Source organism: Carcharhinus amblyrhynchos, chromosome 7, assembly GCF_965287045.1.
Source record: "Carcharhinus amblyrhynchos chromosome 7, sCarAmb.v2.hapA, whole genome shotgun sequence".
Classification (NCBI taxonomy): domain Eukaryota; kingdom Metazoa; phylum Chordata; class Chondrichthyes; order Carcharhiniformes; family Carcharhinidae; genus Carcharhinus; species Carcharhinus amblyrhynchos.
Window position 1 is genome coordinate 56,264,624 of NC_137330.1, and position 14,972 is coordinate 56,279,595.

Genomic DNA, 14,972 nt, shown 5'->3' on the forward strand with positions numbered 1-14,972 from the left:
AACCGTACTCCAGGTGTGGCTGTAACAAAACCTTGTACAATGTAGCAATTCTCGTACCATAATCTCATTGAAATAAAGCTGGGAAGGCTAATGATCGAACACAGTGTGAATGTAAGTTCTGAGGAGAACACAACTTGTCCCTTTGCAGCCACTTTAAGTGAGTGGGCATCAAAATGGCAGATGCTGTATCAGGCAATTTTCTTCCAAAGTGCTTCCTGTACCTGAATACTAATTTTCTGTGTTGTTATGATCCCTGCGAAGACCAAAAGCTTTTAAAAAGAGATACGAGTTTCTTAGTGACCAACAGAAAGATGTCACAATTTAAGACTTTTACTGTAACATAGAAACTAAAATCAACGTTACTTAGCCAGCTAATACAACAAGCTAATTAAAAGCTACTTCCCTATTAACTAACATAACCTAAACATGCTATGACATTATGCTACACTCCCAGCAGATATGTAGCCTTGAACACCTACATTCCTGACTGTTTTTCAGCAGACTCCCTGCCATATAAAAGTGAATCTTCCACTGTCCCTTTGAAGGTCATTTCACTCAGTCTTCTGAGTATCCCTGAACAAACTATTAGCAGTAAGGCACCCTCCAATGACCCATTAGAATCATAGAATCTTAGAATCCCTACAATGCAGATGAGACCTTTTGACCCATCAAATATGCACCAACCCTCTGACCCTGTATCCTGCCCAATCCCTGTCCCCTGCCCTATCCCACACATTTATCATGGCTAATTCATCCATCCAACACATCTTTAGATTTGATTCTTAAATCTCCACAAGGCCAGTCTCTTCAAACAGAGAATCACTATTCCCTAGCATCTTGCTTCACGACTGACACAAAGTGTTTTTGTTCTGCTGCTGCTTATAGCAGAAACTGTTTCCATGTACCTCTCTGGGATTCTGAGCTTGAGTGTCACTGTTTCCAGAAAACTAGCTACCCTTCTTTTGTGTCAACTTGTGAAAATCAGCACCTGATTTTCTCTTGGTGTCAGTTTGAAAAAATAATATGGACCTTTACCTGGGCAGTGTTAGTATGATCACATCATCCCTCTACTCAGGTCATTTTATTACACCTTAAATTAGAAAACACTTTAAACCATTATTTGCCTTGTTAAGCTTTAAATTTTTAATGCCTTTTTTTAATAATGCACACATGACCAATTACAATTAAAAGTTTCATGCCTTTTAAAAGACATTTTGCTTTTCTATTCTTGGTATTAAACCTCACCACCACATTGTGTGTCATCTGCCACGTCTGTTGCCCATTCACTTAACGTATCTCTTTGCTGCCACTTTGTATCCTCACAGCTCATACTCCCACTTAGCTTCATATTATTACCTAATTTGGACACATTACTCTCAATCTCTTTGTTATCATTATTGTAGACTGTAAATAGCTGAGGTCACAGCACAAATCCTTGTAACATCTCGCTAGTTACAGCCTGCCAACTTCAAAATACCCTATATAACCTTGTTTATTTCCTAACTAGTAACCAATACTTCTACCTAGGTTCCCAACTCCAAGAGCTTTTATCTTATGTATTAACTTTATCAACTGCCTTTTGAAAATCCTAATAAATTATGTCTACAGTCTCCCCTTTAAGTCTACCAAATACAATTTCCCTTTTGTAAAACCATGTTGACTTTGTCTGATCAAACTATGATTTTCTAACTGCATTGTAGAAACTTTCCTTAATAATAGATTCTAGTATTTTCCCAACAATGGATGCCAGGCTAACTGACCAGTGGTCCATTGCTCTTTCTCACCCTCTCTGGAATAGCAGTATTACATTTGCTAATTTTCAATACACTGGGATTCAGAATCTATGGGAATTTGGGAAATCATAACCAGTGTGTCCATTATATACTGTAGCTACCTCTTTTGGAACCCTAGTGTGCAGACCATCAAGATTTATCACCTTTTGGTATTTTAACTTTCCCAATATTGATACTAAATTCCTCAATTTTTTATTAGTCCCTTCATACCTCTTTCTGGTGTGCAACTTGCATCTTTTGCTGTGAAGACAGACATAAATATTTGTTAAGCACCTCTGCTAGTTCCTTCCCTATATTAATTTCTCCTATTTCCAGTTCTTAAGGGATCAACATTGACTTAAATTGCTTTCTTTTATGTAACTTGTAACAACTCTTGCAATCAATTTGTATATTCCTGTCTAGTTTACTCTCAATTTATTTTTCACTTTTTATCAACTTTTTGATTGCCCTTTGCTAATTTCTACCAGCTGCCCAATCATCATCAGGTTTATTACTATTCTTTGCAACATTATAGCTTCTTCTGTTAATCTAATACTGTTCTTAACTTCCCTAGAAAGCATTTGACATTTCTCATCAAGTTTTTTTTTGTTGAACATTTGAATATTTGTTTAAATGGTTTCTTTTGTTTATTTACCAGCATTAGCCAGCTCTCCCCTTATACTTGTATAATTCATTTATTTAAGATTAAAAGTCTTGTTTAGGGCTGGAATATGCTGCTTTACATGGAACTGTTTCATATTATGATCACTATTTCCAAATAGATCTTTTGAACATAAGAACATAAGAAATAGGAGTAGGAGTAGGCCATCTGGCCCTTCGAGCCTACCCCGCCGTTCAATAAGATCATGGCTGATCTGTCGTGGCTCAGTTCCACATTCCCGCCCTCTCCCCATAACCCTTAATCCCCTCTCTTATCAGAAACCCATCAACCCGCGTCTTAAAAATATTTAGCGAGGTAGCCTCCACCACTTCAACGGGCAGAGAATTCCAGAGATTCACCACCCTTTGAGTGAAGAAGTTCTTCCTCAACTCCGTTCTAAACCGCCCCCCCTTTATCTTGAGGCTGTGCCCCCTAGTCCTACTGCCCTTTCTGAGCGGGAAGAGTCTTTCCACCTCTATCCTATCCATCCCATTCATCATCTTATACGTCTCAATGAGATCTCCCCTCATTCTTCTAAACTCTAACGAGTACAAGCCTAGTTTATTCAGCCTCTCCTCATAGCTCAACCCCCTCAACTCCGGCATCAGCCTAGTAAACCTCCTCTGCACTCCCTCCAAGGCCAAAATATCCTTGCGTAAGTTCGGTGCCCAAAACTGCACACAGTACTCCAGCTGCGGCCTCACCAACGCCCTATACAGCCGCAGCAAGACCTCCCCACTTTTATATTCAATCCCCCTCGCTATGAAGGCCAGCATCCCATTCGCCTTCCTGACCACCTGCTGCACCTGCAAGCTGGGTTTTTGCGACTCATGCACAAGGACCCCGAGGTCCCTCTGCACCGTCGCCTGCTGCAGTTTTTCTCCACGTAAGTAATAATCCTTCCTACCATTATTCCTACCAAAGTGGACCACCTCGCACTTGCCAACATTAAATTCCATTTGCCAGTTCCTGGCCCATTCGCTCAGCCTATCTAGATCCTTCTGCAGACTCTCCACACCCTCCGCACAATTTGCTAAGACATTGCTAATTAAAGCTGCCTCTGCATAACAGTAGATCCAAAATTGCTTTATCCCTAGCTGCTTCCACAATGTATTGTCCTGGAGAAATGTCATGAATGCATTCCACCAGTTCATTTTCCAGACTGCCTTTGCTAATTTGATTTAGCCAGATTATATTAAAGCCTTTCGTGATTATCTGTGTTAGAAACTCCAATTATGTCTTGCTTAATGCTCTGTTGGCTCTGTAATGTACTCTCACCAGCTTTTTCTGACTCTTATTATTGTTCACCTTCACTCATTTGTGGTGGGATGTTAATTTGACTCATTACAGAGCGATTTCACACCAATTATCCCTGAGTCCACCAGAATTTAATTGTGGTTCAAGGATTAAACATGGCTTCCCCATGCCTCTTGATAGCACTATATATTGCTTTCTATAGCACTTGGGACAAATGGGATCAAAGATTATAGAGAGAAAGCAAGATTAGGCTATTGAGTTGGATGGTCAGGCTTGATCATAATAAATGGCGGAGCAGGCTTGAAGGGACAAATGGCCTCCTTCCGCTCCTATCTTCTATGTTTCTATGAAAGCTAACTGAAAATTTAAGAGCGCACACTTTTTTAAAGGAGATGGGTCTGCCAGATTGGAGAGTTTTCCGACTCAACCTTCCCACCTCTTCCACGAATGCCAAATCTGGAGTGTCAATGTTTGGAGGAGAGGACCTGTTATTACTGTAGCCCATGATCCAGGATAGCTGACTTTTCAAAGGGTGAGGAATGAGAGAGTACATGTATTTACTTTTGGCCATCGATAGTTGATGCTATACAGTATTAAGCTGTAGATGTGTCAACTGATTTCTAGAGGATTTGGAATGTGTCTCACTGCTCTGAGTCATTATGAAATAAAATACAGTTCTTATTATTGAATCTCTTGACAACTGATTGTAAAATAAGGGGCAATTTTCAGGTTATGTGTATGCTGACTTGGGTCAAGCCTCTTTGTAATATTCATTGCGAGCCACCAATTTTTATGCTTCCAGTAGCTAGCTCACCTACAGAGGGGCTGAAAGGGTTTATTACTGGCTGTTGCTTTTGAAAGACAGGCAACAAGTCTTAAGAGAAATGTATTTTTTGTTTGCAGAGCTTTGCAGATAGTTTTTCAAACAGTAGAGAAGATGACTTCAGCTAGGGCCCCAAATGTACTTGATGAGCAGCAGAAAGGCAGTCCATTTCTATAGTATACAGCACCAGTGCCCTGGTAGATAGCACAGCAGCAATGCAGAAACATTGGCAGCTAATGATGATGCAAATGAGCAGTGTTGGAAAAAACTGATCTTAACAGATCACAGTTCTGATGCCTCAGTATGATTCCCCTTCACCAATGAAGAAGTCCATATTGGATACATTGTTAGCTGATGGAGGGCATAAAGCACAGCAGGGCTGGAAATTATGTTCAGCACTTGCCCTGCCTGCGCTTATAGTAAACTCTTTCCACCTTGCACACTGCTTGGCAATGTGGTACTGCCTCTCATCTGTCACTTTCCATTCTCACTGACTCTTATTCCTCTATCAGAAATTCCACACCAAACTGCACTGAAGTGGAGGAATAGAACATTCCAAAGTTCACCTTTGCTTGGTCTGATTTTCACAAATAGCAGCTCAGAAATGTGCATATTTTGTACTGTAGACAGTGGGTTAGAAGGGTCAACACAGTGAATCACTCAACACAAGTCGGAGAAAATGCATGTGGAAAGGACAACGTTGTTTCAAAGAGCACAGGTAAACAACAGACAGGGGTTTAGTCTGTAAATGAAGACTGATAGTCATACATCAGCAACTACTTGATGCACTGAACTTCTTGACAAGGAGCCTGTTCACAGTACCACACAGTGTGGAGTTGCACCTCATATACAGTCATCATACATGGCTTTGAATCATTGTAGTCAACTATGAACCACTCAAGCTGTGGGTTCCATCAGCTTGCTAAGCATGAAGGAAGACATTGATAAGGATTTATGAACTCATATTATGTCTGGAATTCTCTGACCATTCACTCCCTTCTGCTGCTACAATTGAACAGAGAATTTGGAGCCCTGCCAAATCTTCGCTCACTGAGTGGGACCGGAGACTACCAGCAATGGTCAAGGTCGGAAAATCTGGCCCCCACTTTTCTACTCTGCTCTCGAGCAGAGCAATGGGGTGTGTAGCAGCCGGTGCCATGCAAAGATGTGTTATCACTTATGACTTCATAGTTTTGCCCACTCACTTAACCTGTTCCTTTCCAACTTCCTGCTGCTTTGTACACTAATTAGTCTTCCACTAACTTGGATCTACAATTCCCTAATCCTTCATCCAAGTTATTAGTAACTATAGTGAAAAGTTCAGGTCCAGAACTGATCTTATCACATCCTGCAATATACTCTTTACCCCCACCTGCTGTTCCCTGCTTCTCACCCAATTTCTAATCCAGATCAGAAGGATACTTCCGATTCCAAGTATTGCCTGCAGCATTACTACAATATTCCTGTTTATCAGCTCAGTTTGTCAATGTTTATGTATGGAGGGCAAAGCTTCACTAGACAAAATTGCTTGGGAAAGAGTTTTAGAAGCAGGAGAAGTTATGTAGGATGCTTCACTACCCTCATTCCATTATGTGCCTTTTAAAAGTCTGACAGGGTGTTATGGTGCGGATATTTACCTTCTCATATCCCTACCCAAGCAAGATGTAGATATATCTTAAGTGTTGTTTGTGTCAGGGTTTTGTGAAGGCCTGGCAGCGTAACTGTATTTTGTGAGCTACGTGGATTGCTTTCATGTTCAATATATATTTGCACCTTATTAGGTACCTTTTTTTTTAAGGATTTCACATTCAGATTTTCAGGTCTGATAACCCCCAGGCAATGCTTTAATGCAAGTTTGTGACTGTTTCAAGTTTAATTCAATACAACCTTAGCCATATACTAGTGAGCATGGGTGAAGAGAAGGGCCTTAAAATTACTTTCCTGTGGCTGTTCCCTGAGTCACCAGAACAGCAGTTTCCTCCACAGCATAGCTCTCATGAGAAATAGTGGTTGGGCCAAATTTGTGCTGCTTCATTTCACAATATTACACCTTGGTATTCCAATACATAATACTAGCCAGCCACCAACATTCCTCACATGCTGCATAATGACAGTGCCAAGACAGTTTACACATTGACTTCACAGACAACGTAAGGAATGACACAATTCAGTAGCAATATAAATATTGACAATACAAGCACAGACTCAAAGCAACAAGCAGCACCATGCTAGAAAAGCCTTAAATTGATTACAGACTATTTCCAGGATCTGACGGCTGCATGAATAATTTCCCAAGAAGCCTGTAACACAGTACAGACTGCACTTCACATTTTCTTCTTATGTCTGCACTCCATGTCACTGCTAAATTGCCTTGAAATGTGATGAGCAAAGGTCTGATAGCTTGGACCATGCACTTTTCAATATAGTCACTAAGTACTGTCGCAAGTTCCATATATGACAGGAAAATAAATTGTAGTATGTGTACGTGAGAGAGGGAGATTGTGTGCGTGAGAGGGCAAGATTGTCCAGGATTCTCCCAAAAGAATTCTAAGTGCTGAATTTGCATAAAATGGGAGTGACTCCCACTGTTTTTTTTTTAGTGGGATTTTCAAAATGAGTCTCCCACACTCTGTGCATCACAGAATGCCTCAGGGAGATTCATGCTGAAAATTGAGGAGTGGGGCCTATTCCTGTTGGAGAGGCAGGCAGTAGAGCGCTGAGTGGGTCATTGTGCTCACGCCAACCTGTCAGAATGGAGATCAACGCATGCGCAGTAACGCCACACTGCCAGTCTCTTGATAGCTGGCCAGCCTGACAGCAACCCCACATTGCTGTTTATTGACCAAAACCTGCCTCTCCTGGCAGTCCTGACTCCCCAAAGCCCCAATCTCCGCCTTCCCTTCCTTTGCCTGCAATCCTTTTGCAGAGTGGAAGTGGGACCCCCTACTGACGCCCACCAATCTCTGCTCCCAATAGGCACTGCCCCCATCCACCAGTCATTGGGCAGTGCCAGATGCCCTTGGGCATTGCCACTTAGGTAGGGCCAGCTCGGGATTGTCAGGCTGCTAATGCTCAAGGGGCACCTCCCCTGACCCCCGACCTCCTGGGGGGAACCTCCATGGCTTCTCTTCACTCCAGTGGGTTCAAGCCACTTGTTCACTGTTAATGAGGAGCTGATGTAAACCTTGCTGGAGTGAGCCTCACTGGAGGGGGAAGAGGCTGGCAGGCCTGGAGACTTCAGTCCTGGGCCCACAAATGGGATTCAAACACTGATTAAAATTTAGAAATCAGCTCCGCGCCAGAAATTGCAGAGAGCTGATGGCACCAGAAATCCTGGCCCTAGAGATGTGCAGAGGCTGTGAGGCCCATCAGGGAGCCTGCTAGAGCAGCGCAGTGGGCTGAGAGAATCACCCCCATTGTGTGTGAGAGAGAGAGAGAGAGGGTTTGTGTGTGCAGGTGTGGTGCAGTTTGTTGTCTATACGAAAGTGTAATGTTTTAGTGTACATTGCTGGCATCAGCCTTGGCTCAGTTGACGGCACTCATCCCTCTGAGTCAGAAGTTTGGGTGTTCAAATTCTAATCGAAGAGTTGTCGACATAATTTAGACTGACCCTCCAATGCAATACTGACAGTTCTATCTTGTAGATAAGATATTTAAGCCAAGGCCATCTGATCTCTCAGGTGGATGTAAAAAAAAATTCCACAGTTGAGATATTCCACTCCTGTTGTTTTTTGGCAGATTTGGTGACATGAGCAAAAAAATCTCACAAGAGGCCTAACTTTGGTTTTAAATCTGTGAAAAGTCTTACTACGATAGTCCTTGCCCTTCCAGCAGTGAGGTAACAGGAATCCCCCACATTCAACGTAGGTAACGTATTATAAGAAATTTGAATCTCATAATCTGGCCTCTACACCAGATCATTCCCTTTCTCCGTTAGCAAATCTATTCACGCCAGTGTGAGGGAAAACTGGCATGAATTACAACTGGTCTTCCATCGCGTGCACCTGGTGGGCAGACCTCCTAGAGGAACTCAAGCGAGTGCACCACTCAGAGGGGAGTGAGTCATGCCTGGGCAGTCCCTGATACTGACCCTGACAGTGCTGGAGTCAGTGCCAGAGCTCAGCGCTGGGGGAGCTGTATGTGAGGGAGGGGGGTGCATTTAAACTTTTGTGCTACAGGGCAGCCTTTAAAAATCACCAGCGTGATTTTTGAAGATCCACTGCTTAAAATTGTTTGCACCATGTTCCTAACAACATTGTGGAGAAAGCTAATATTCTTACTTGTGAATAAAAGATAAAATTCCACCCCATGGCACTACTTTAACGAGAACAGGAAAGCCATCCCTGGTGTCCTGTCCAGTATTTATTCTTTAATCAATATCTCTGTAAACAAAAACAGGTTATATTGCTGTAAGTGGGAACTTGCTATGAGCAATTTGACAATCTATTTTCTTACACCACAAAAGTGAAGCTATCTTATTGTCTGTGAAGCACTTCAAGGTGTTACGTGATCACAAAAATCACAATATAAATGCAAATCTTTCTTTCAGTGCTTTATGTTCAGTCCAAACCCCGTTTTAAAACTTCTTAGATTGCATTACACTCAATGGTTTGATTTGTTGTGGTTTTAGTTATATTATGGGCTCAAAAACTATAATCAAGCATGCATTTTTCAATCGAATGCTGTGCAAAACTTCTATTGAACTGCTTTTCTCAAAGTTTACCTCATAAAGAAATTTGTTATATTGGAAGAAGTCATCAAATAAGCTTCCTATAATGTCTGCAGCCCTATTAAGCTCAGGGTCAGCTCATTTTTTTCTTAACACCATTCTAGAAGCACAGTTCACCTCTCGAAAAATTGTCAATTGTACGTAGAAATTTGGAACGATTAATCAAAGTCAGGGACCACTGAGCCTAATTTTATACCGTCATTTATGTATCAGTGGAGAAGAAAATGGAACTGGGTATTCCTGGGGATTGAAATTGAAGGCACTAATTTGTCATGACTGAAGGTCAGGAAATGGATCTCCTCAATTCTTCACCAGAAACAGTCTACGCCTGCAGAATTACGATTGTCTATGTTGATATGGTTAATTAGAAATCTCTGCCGGTGCTAAGTGCTATTCCATGTTTAAAAATCGACCAGCTAAATGTTTTCACAACAGATATTCGTGTAGCACAAAATCAGCTCAACTGCAGAACATTAGAATCATAGAATCTCTACTGTACAGAGGGAGGTCATTCAGCCCACCAACCACAGTCCCACCCAGGCCCTATCCCCATAACCCCATGTATTTACCCTGGCTAATTCCCTGACACTAAGGGGCAATTTAGGATGGCCAGTTCACCTAACCCGCACATCCTTGGAGTATGGGAGGAAAGCAGAGCACCCGGAGGAAACCCACGCAGGCACAGGGAAAATGTGCCAACGCCTCACAGACAGTCATCCAAGCTGGGAATCAAACCCAGATCCTCGGTGCTGTGAGGCAGCAGTGCTAACCACTGTGCCATTGTGTTGCCCATTCTCTTGTTGTTTAAAGTTTATTTTTTATTGGACGTTGTATGGAAAATGTACCTTCCTGAGGAATCCAGTTGCTGACACCAGCATTATCTGATTTACAAAGTTCAGTAAAGTTCATGATCAATTCTCAGTCAGTGTCGTGCTCGCTGACTCCAGCCAGTGAAGCCAGATGAATGCTACAACTGCATCAATGTCCCTTGGTTGGGAAAGGGAAACTCTGGTATCATTTCAGCTCCTGATTAATATCAAGGACAATTCTGCTAGCAAGGGGTTTTTATTGATATTAAATAAAGGCTGGGCTCTTAATAGTTCTCGGTGGTCAGATGCAATAATAACTCTGGGATTACAATAAAAAATTGTCCATTGGAATCAAAAGTTGTGTCCGCATCCACATCCCATTTAAAACATGAATGTAGAAGGAGGAGTAGGCCATTTTGCACCCCCAAACCTGTTCTGCAATTAAGTAAATCATGGTTGATCTGCAGCATAAATTCGCCATTGTCCATATCCCTTTTAGTTACCACCTCAGTTTCACTTTACAGTCAGTCAAGCGTCAGGTGCCATTTGTGGAAAAGAGGTTCAAATTCCTACCATCCTTTGCAAAAATAAATATTTTCCGTTGATTCTAGAACTGTGTACTCACCTGAATCTGGAACAGTACACACATGAATCTTTAAGTATACACTAACATGAATCTGGAACTGTATATTCAAATGAAATATAGAACTGTACAATTGCATGAACCTGAAACTGTACACTTACATGAATCTGAACCGTATATTCATTTGATTTTGAAACAGTACACTCATGAGTCGGGAACTGCACTACACTCGCAAGAATTCGGAACTGTACATAGAACACAGAACATAGAAAAACTACAGCACAAACAGGCCCTTTGGCCCACAAGTTACGCCAAACATATCTCTACCTACTAGGCTTACCTATAACCCTCAATCCTACTAAGTCCCACGTACTCATCCAGAAGTCTCTTAAAAGACCCTATCGAATCTGCCTCCACCACCACCACCACCACCGGCAGCCAATTCCACGCACCCACCACCCTCTGAGTGAAAAACTTACCCCCGACACCACCTCTGTACCTACTCCCCAGCATCCCAATGGCTTGTGGCAGCCATTTCAGCCTTGGGAAAAAGCCTCTGAGAATCCACTCGACCAATACCTCTCAACATCTTATACACTTCTCTCAGGTCACCTCTCATCATTCGTCTCTCCAAGGAGAAAAGGCCAAACTCTCTCAACCTATCCTCATAAGGCATGCCACCCAGTCCAGGCAATGTCCTTCTAAATCTCATCTGCACCCTTTCAATGGCTTCCACATCCTTCCTGTACACACACATGAATCTTGTGTGCACGTTCGGACCACTTTGCTCTGTGTTGATATGAGGTTATTCTAAATTCATTTTGAAGTCACTAAGAACAAAGAAAATTACAACACAGGAGCAAGCCCTTCAGCCCCCCCCAAGCCTGCACTGACCATGCTGTCAAACTGAACTAAAACCCCAAAGAAAATTATAGTACAGGAACAGTTCAAGCAGTAAGTTTATCCATAAATTACTTGGCCATATAGACAAAGATTTCATGTTTGATTAGCTGATGTCAGCACTCTCATGGCTTAGCTGGCTATAAATTCTGTCAACGTTCCTGGGTTAGGGAATGGAAAATCAGTGAGAGTCCAACTTTCAATCACGATCCAACAACATTAAGTAGATGTAGGTTGAGGGCAGTGTTATAGGTAAAGCTGGTCTGTTCCTACTTCAAATAATGTACTGACACTCACTGTCTAGGATTACATGTGAATACGCATTTCTTCACCGCATGGTACTGTGGCCAAGACGTCTGGGACGTTGCCCCAGCATAGGAGAAAAATGCCCCAAAAAACCTCAAAGCTCTAGAATGACTTTCTCCCCATTTCCATGCATGGATTCATCACCAAAACTACCAAGTGAAAGCTTATTACCATTAATTAACAGCATATTAATTAGCCTGAAATTAAATTCTTGTTCATGTGGCTCTGTGTTAATAGCAACAATTTAACAACATAAAACTCTTAGACAAGATCCAAAGGTTTAACTTTCTAGAGCAGGAAGTTGTTAGTGAATTTATTGAGTATGAATTAATTTGGTATAAAAGGAAGCCAGCACATTGAAAAGCTGATGTGCTAAAGAATAAGATTCTATCAATCCATTATTTCTGGAGACAAATGGAAACTTAGAGAATTCAACAGAGAAAAAATGCAAATAAAGATGCTATTAAATGAAAAGCACTATATTTGGACTGTGTAAGATTTTGGCATTTTCACATTTGTGAAGTTTTGATTCCCCCCACCCACATGATGAAACAGAGGAGGTGGGAGGACACCATGCTATCTATTCTAAGAACTTTTAGTTACAAGAATAGCTACATGAATTAAGGACTGTATATGATCATAGTTTATAAATGGTGAAGAGGTTGAACCTAACCTAGTTAAATATGTTTTTTAAGGTAAATAGGATTGGTAAAACTAGAGCACATGCATTGCATACTGAGTGGGTTTCCAGGCTTCTGCCATAGTTAGAGGGGAAATGTGGGAGAAGATCAATGGAAATTTAGCCCCATGAAAAGTAGAGTTATTAATAAAAAGAGTCAACCTGGACAGGGCATTTTTGAGTGAATCTCATTTGCAGCTGAATAATAATAATAGATTTGTGAGTAAGCAATAATCTAACATGGTTTATGTCCTGTTGTGTTTCTTAGATTTCCTTCTGAATAGTGTTTATATTAACAGCTTAGCAGCAACAGCAGAATTACTGTATGATTTGTCTCAAGTATAACTAGAAAAGACTGATCTGAAGTTAACATCAAAGTTGTCTCTGTAGGACAATTCCAACTATGAATATAAAAGAAGGCCTAAATCAGAGGGGCCCATTGTGAATAAGTATGTATTGATAATAAAAGTAACAATTAGCACCTTCCACCTTTGATGACTCCACTGTTAGTCATGCATTTATTAGCCGAGCCCTGTAATAAGTGTAAAATACCGCAGGTGCCGGAATCTAAAACAAAAACATAAAATGCTGGAAAATCTCAGTAGGTCTGAGTGACAAAGACTCAATGTTGGTTCTATGCCCTCTCCACAGATGCTGTCAGACCTGCTGAGATTTTCCAGCATTTACTATGTAGAAATGTAATAATGCTCTTTTAATATAAAAATGTAATACACAGATATCCTAAGACGAAAAACAGATATGGTGGAATATTGTTTTAACAAAGTAAAGATTACACAATGAAGCCATTTTGGATGTGGTTCCTTTGGATAAGTTATTCAATATAAAGGATTACAGTGACTCATTGTCATTATGGGAGAAACTGAAAATTTTATTGATAAGATATAAGTGAGTGAACAAGATTCTCAGCCACAAGGTTTATAGAATAAAAGGTATGTTTACAAACAAAAGCACAAAATATTGGAAAATCTCAGCAAGTCTGACAGCATCTATGGAGAGAGAACAGTGTTAACATCGAGTCTGGATGACTCTTCATCAGAGCTGAAAACAATAGGTACAGGATGAGATGTGGGCAAAATATCTGAGGTATAAATCTGCAAGTGCACCATTAATGAAGCATCTCAATAGTTCATTCTGTGGCATAGACATCATCAGATAAAAGTGGGATCATTGCCAACCATCTTTGATTTCATAAGCTAGTTTCCTAAAGGGACATAATTGTAAACAGAAGCTTTCTAGATGAAGTCATGGAGTTCAGAGGGAAGACCTCAGCTAGCGTTATCAACTGCAAATTATTCTTTCCGTTCTAAGTTACAGTTGCAATTTTAGACATGTTTACCTGGCCACAAAATACAGGGATATATTATTTTCAGGTCAAAGTATCAAATCTAATGACGACTTTTACATTTGGATTACTTGTGTATTGATGGATCTGAATGAAAATCTCCAGGTAAGGCCTATCTTTGCCCAGTGGATTTAATCGTGCCTTTTGGGGCCCCATATATTCTGGGAGCAGTGTTGATTTTTCCAAGAACGTTAATATTTGATAATGTGTGCATTGAGCTGAAATCCATTAGACATTCTCCTTCAGGTACCCCTAGACAACATTGTCACGGACTTACACATGATATTTGGCAAAGAATAGTAGTGGTTTACTAATGTCTCCTACAATAAGGGAGAAGCAGGACATTTTCTTGTCCTTTTCTGCCTACCACATTAGAAGGATTAGAAGGATACTCAAACTGTTTGACCATATTTGGTTTCTGATTTGATTTGATTTATTATTGTCACATGTACTAGTATATAGTGAAAAGTTTCTTGCGCATTGTACAGACAAAGCATGCCATATGTACAGAAGGAAAGAAGAGAGTGCAGAATGTTACAGTCATAGGCAGAGTGTAAAGGAAGACCAACTTAGTACGAGGTACAAAGACCATTCAAAAGTCTGACGGCAGCAGGGAAGAAGCTGCTCTTGAGTCAGTGAGTGAGTGACCTCAGACTTTTGTTCTTTCTCGAGGGATGTCCACCATACTTGGGATCCTTGATTTTGCTGGCTGCTTTGCCAACGCAGCGGGAAATATATACCGAGTCAGTGGATGGGAGGTTGGTTTGCGTAAATGGCCTGGGCTTCATTCATGACCCTTTGTAGTTCCTTGCGGTCTTGGTCAAAGCAGGAGCCATACCAAGCTGTGATGCATTCAGAAACGATGCTTTCTGTGGTAGATCTGTAAAAGTTTGTGAGAGATAATATGAATATAGCTTCTTTGGTCATCAAGTCCTGAAGTTGGACTTCGTAGAAATAGAACCCTAAGAAATAGAGCTTCTGGTCTAGTGGTAGGAACGCTATCATTATGCCATAGGACTTCTCATTAATGATCAGCCTTGATTATTGGAATTATCACTGCATTTTGTGACCTAAGTACTTTGCTTTTCTT

The 14,972-nt window shown here is 41.0% G+C and overlaps 1 protein-coding gene across 1 annotated transcript in view; it reads left to right on the forward strand.

Moving 5' to 3' along the window:
* fndc4b (fibronectin type III domain containing 4b) overlaps window positions 1-14,972 on the forward strand; it is a 170,658-nt gene that overhangs the window by 133,155 nt on the left and 22,531 nt on the right. The gene's annotated exons all lie outside the window — the stretch shown is intronic.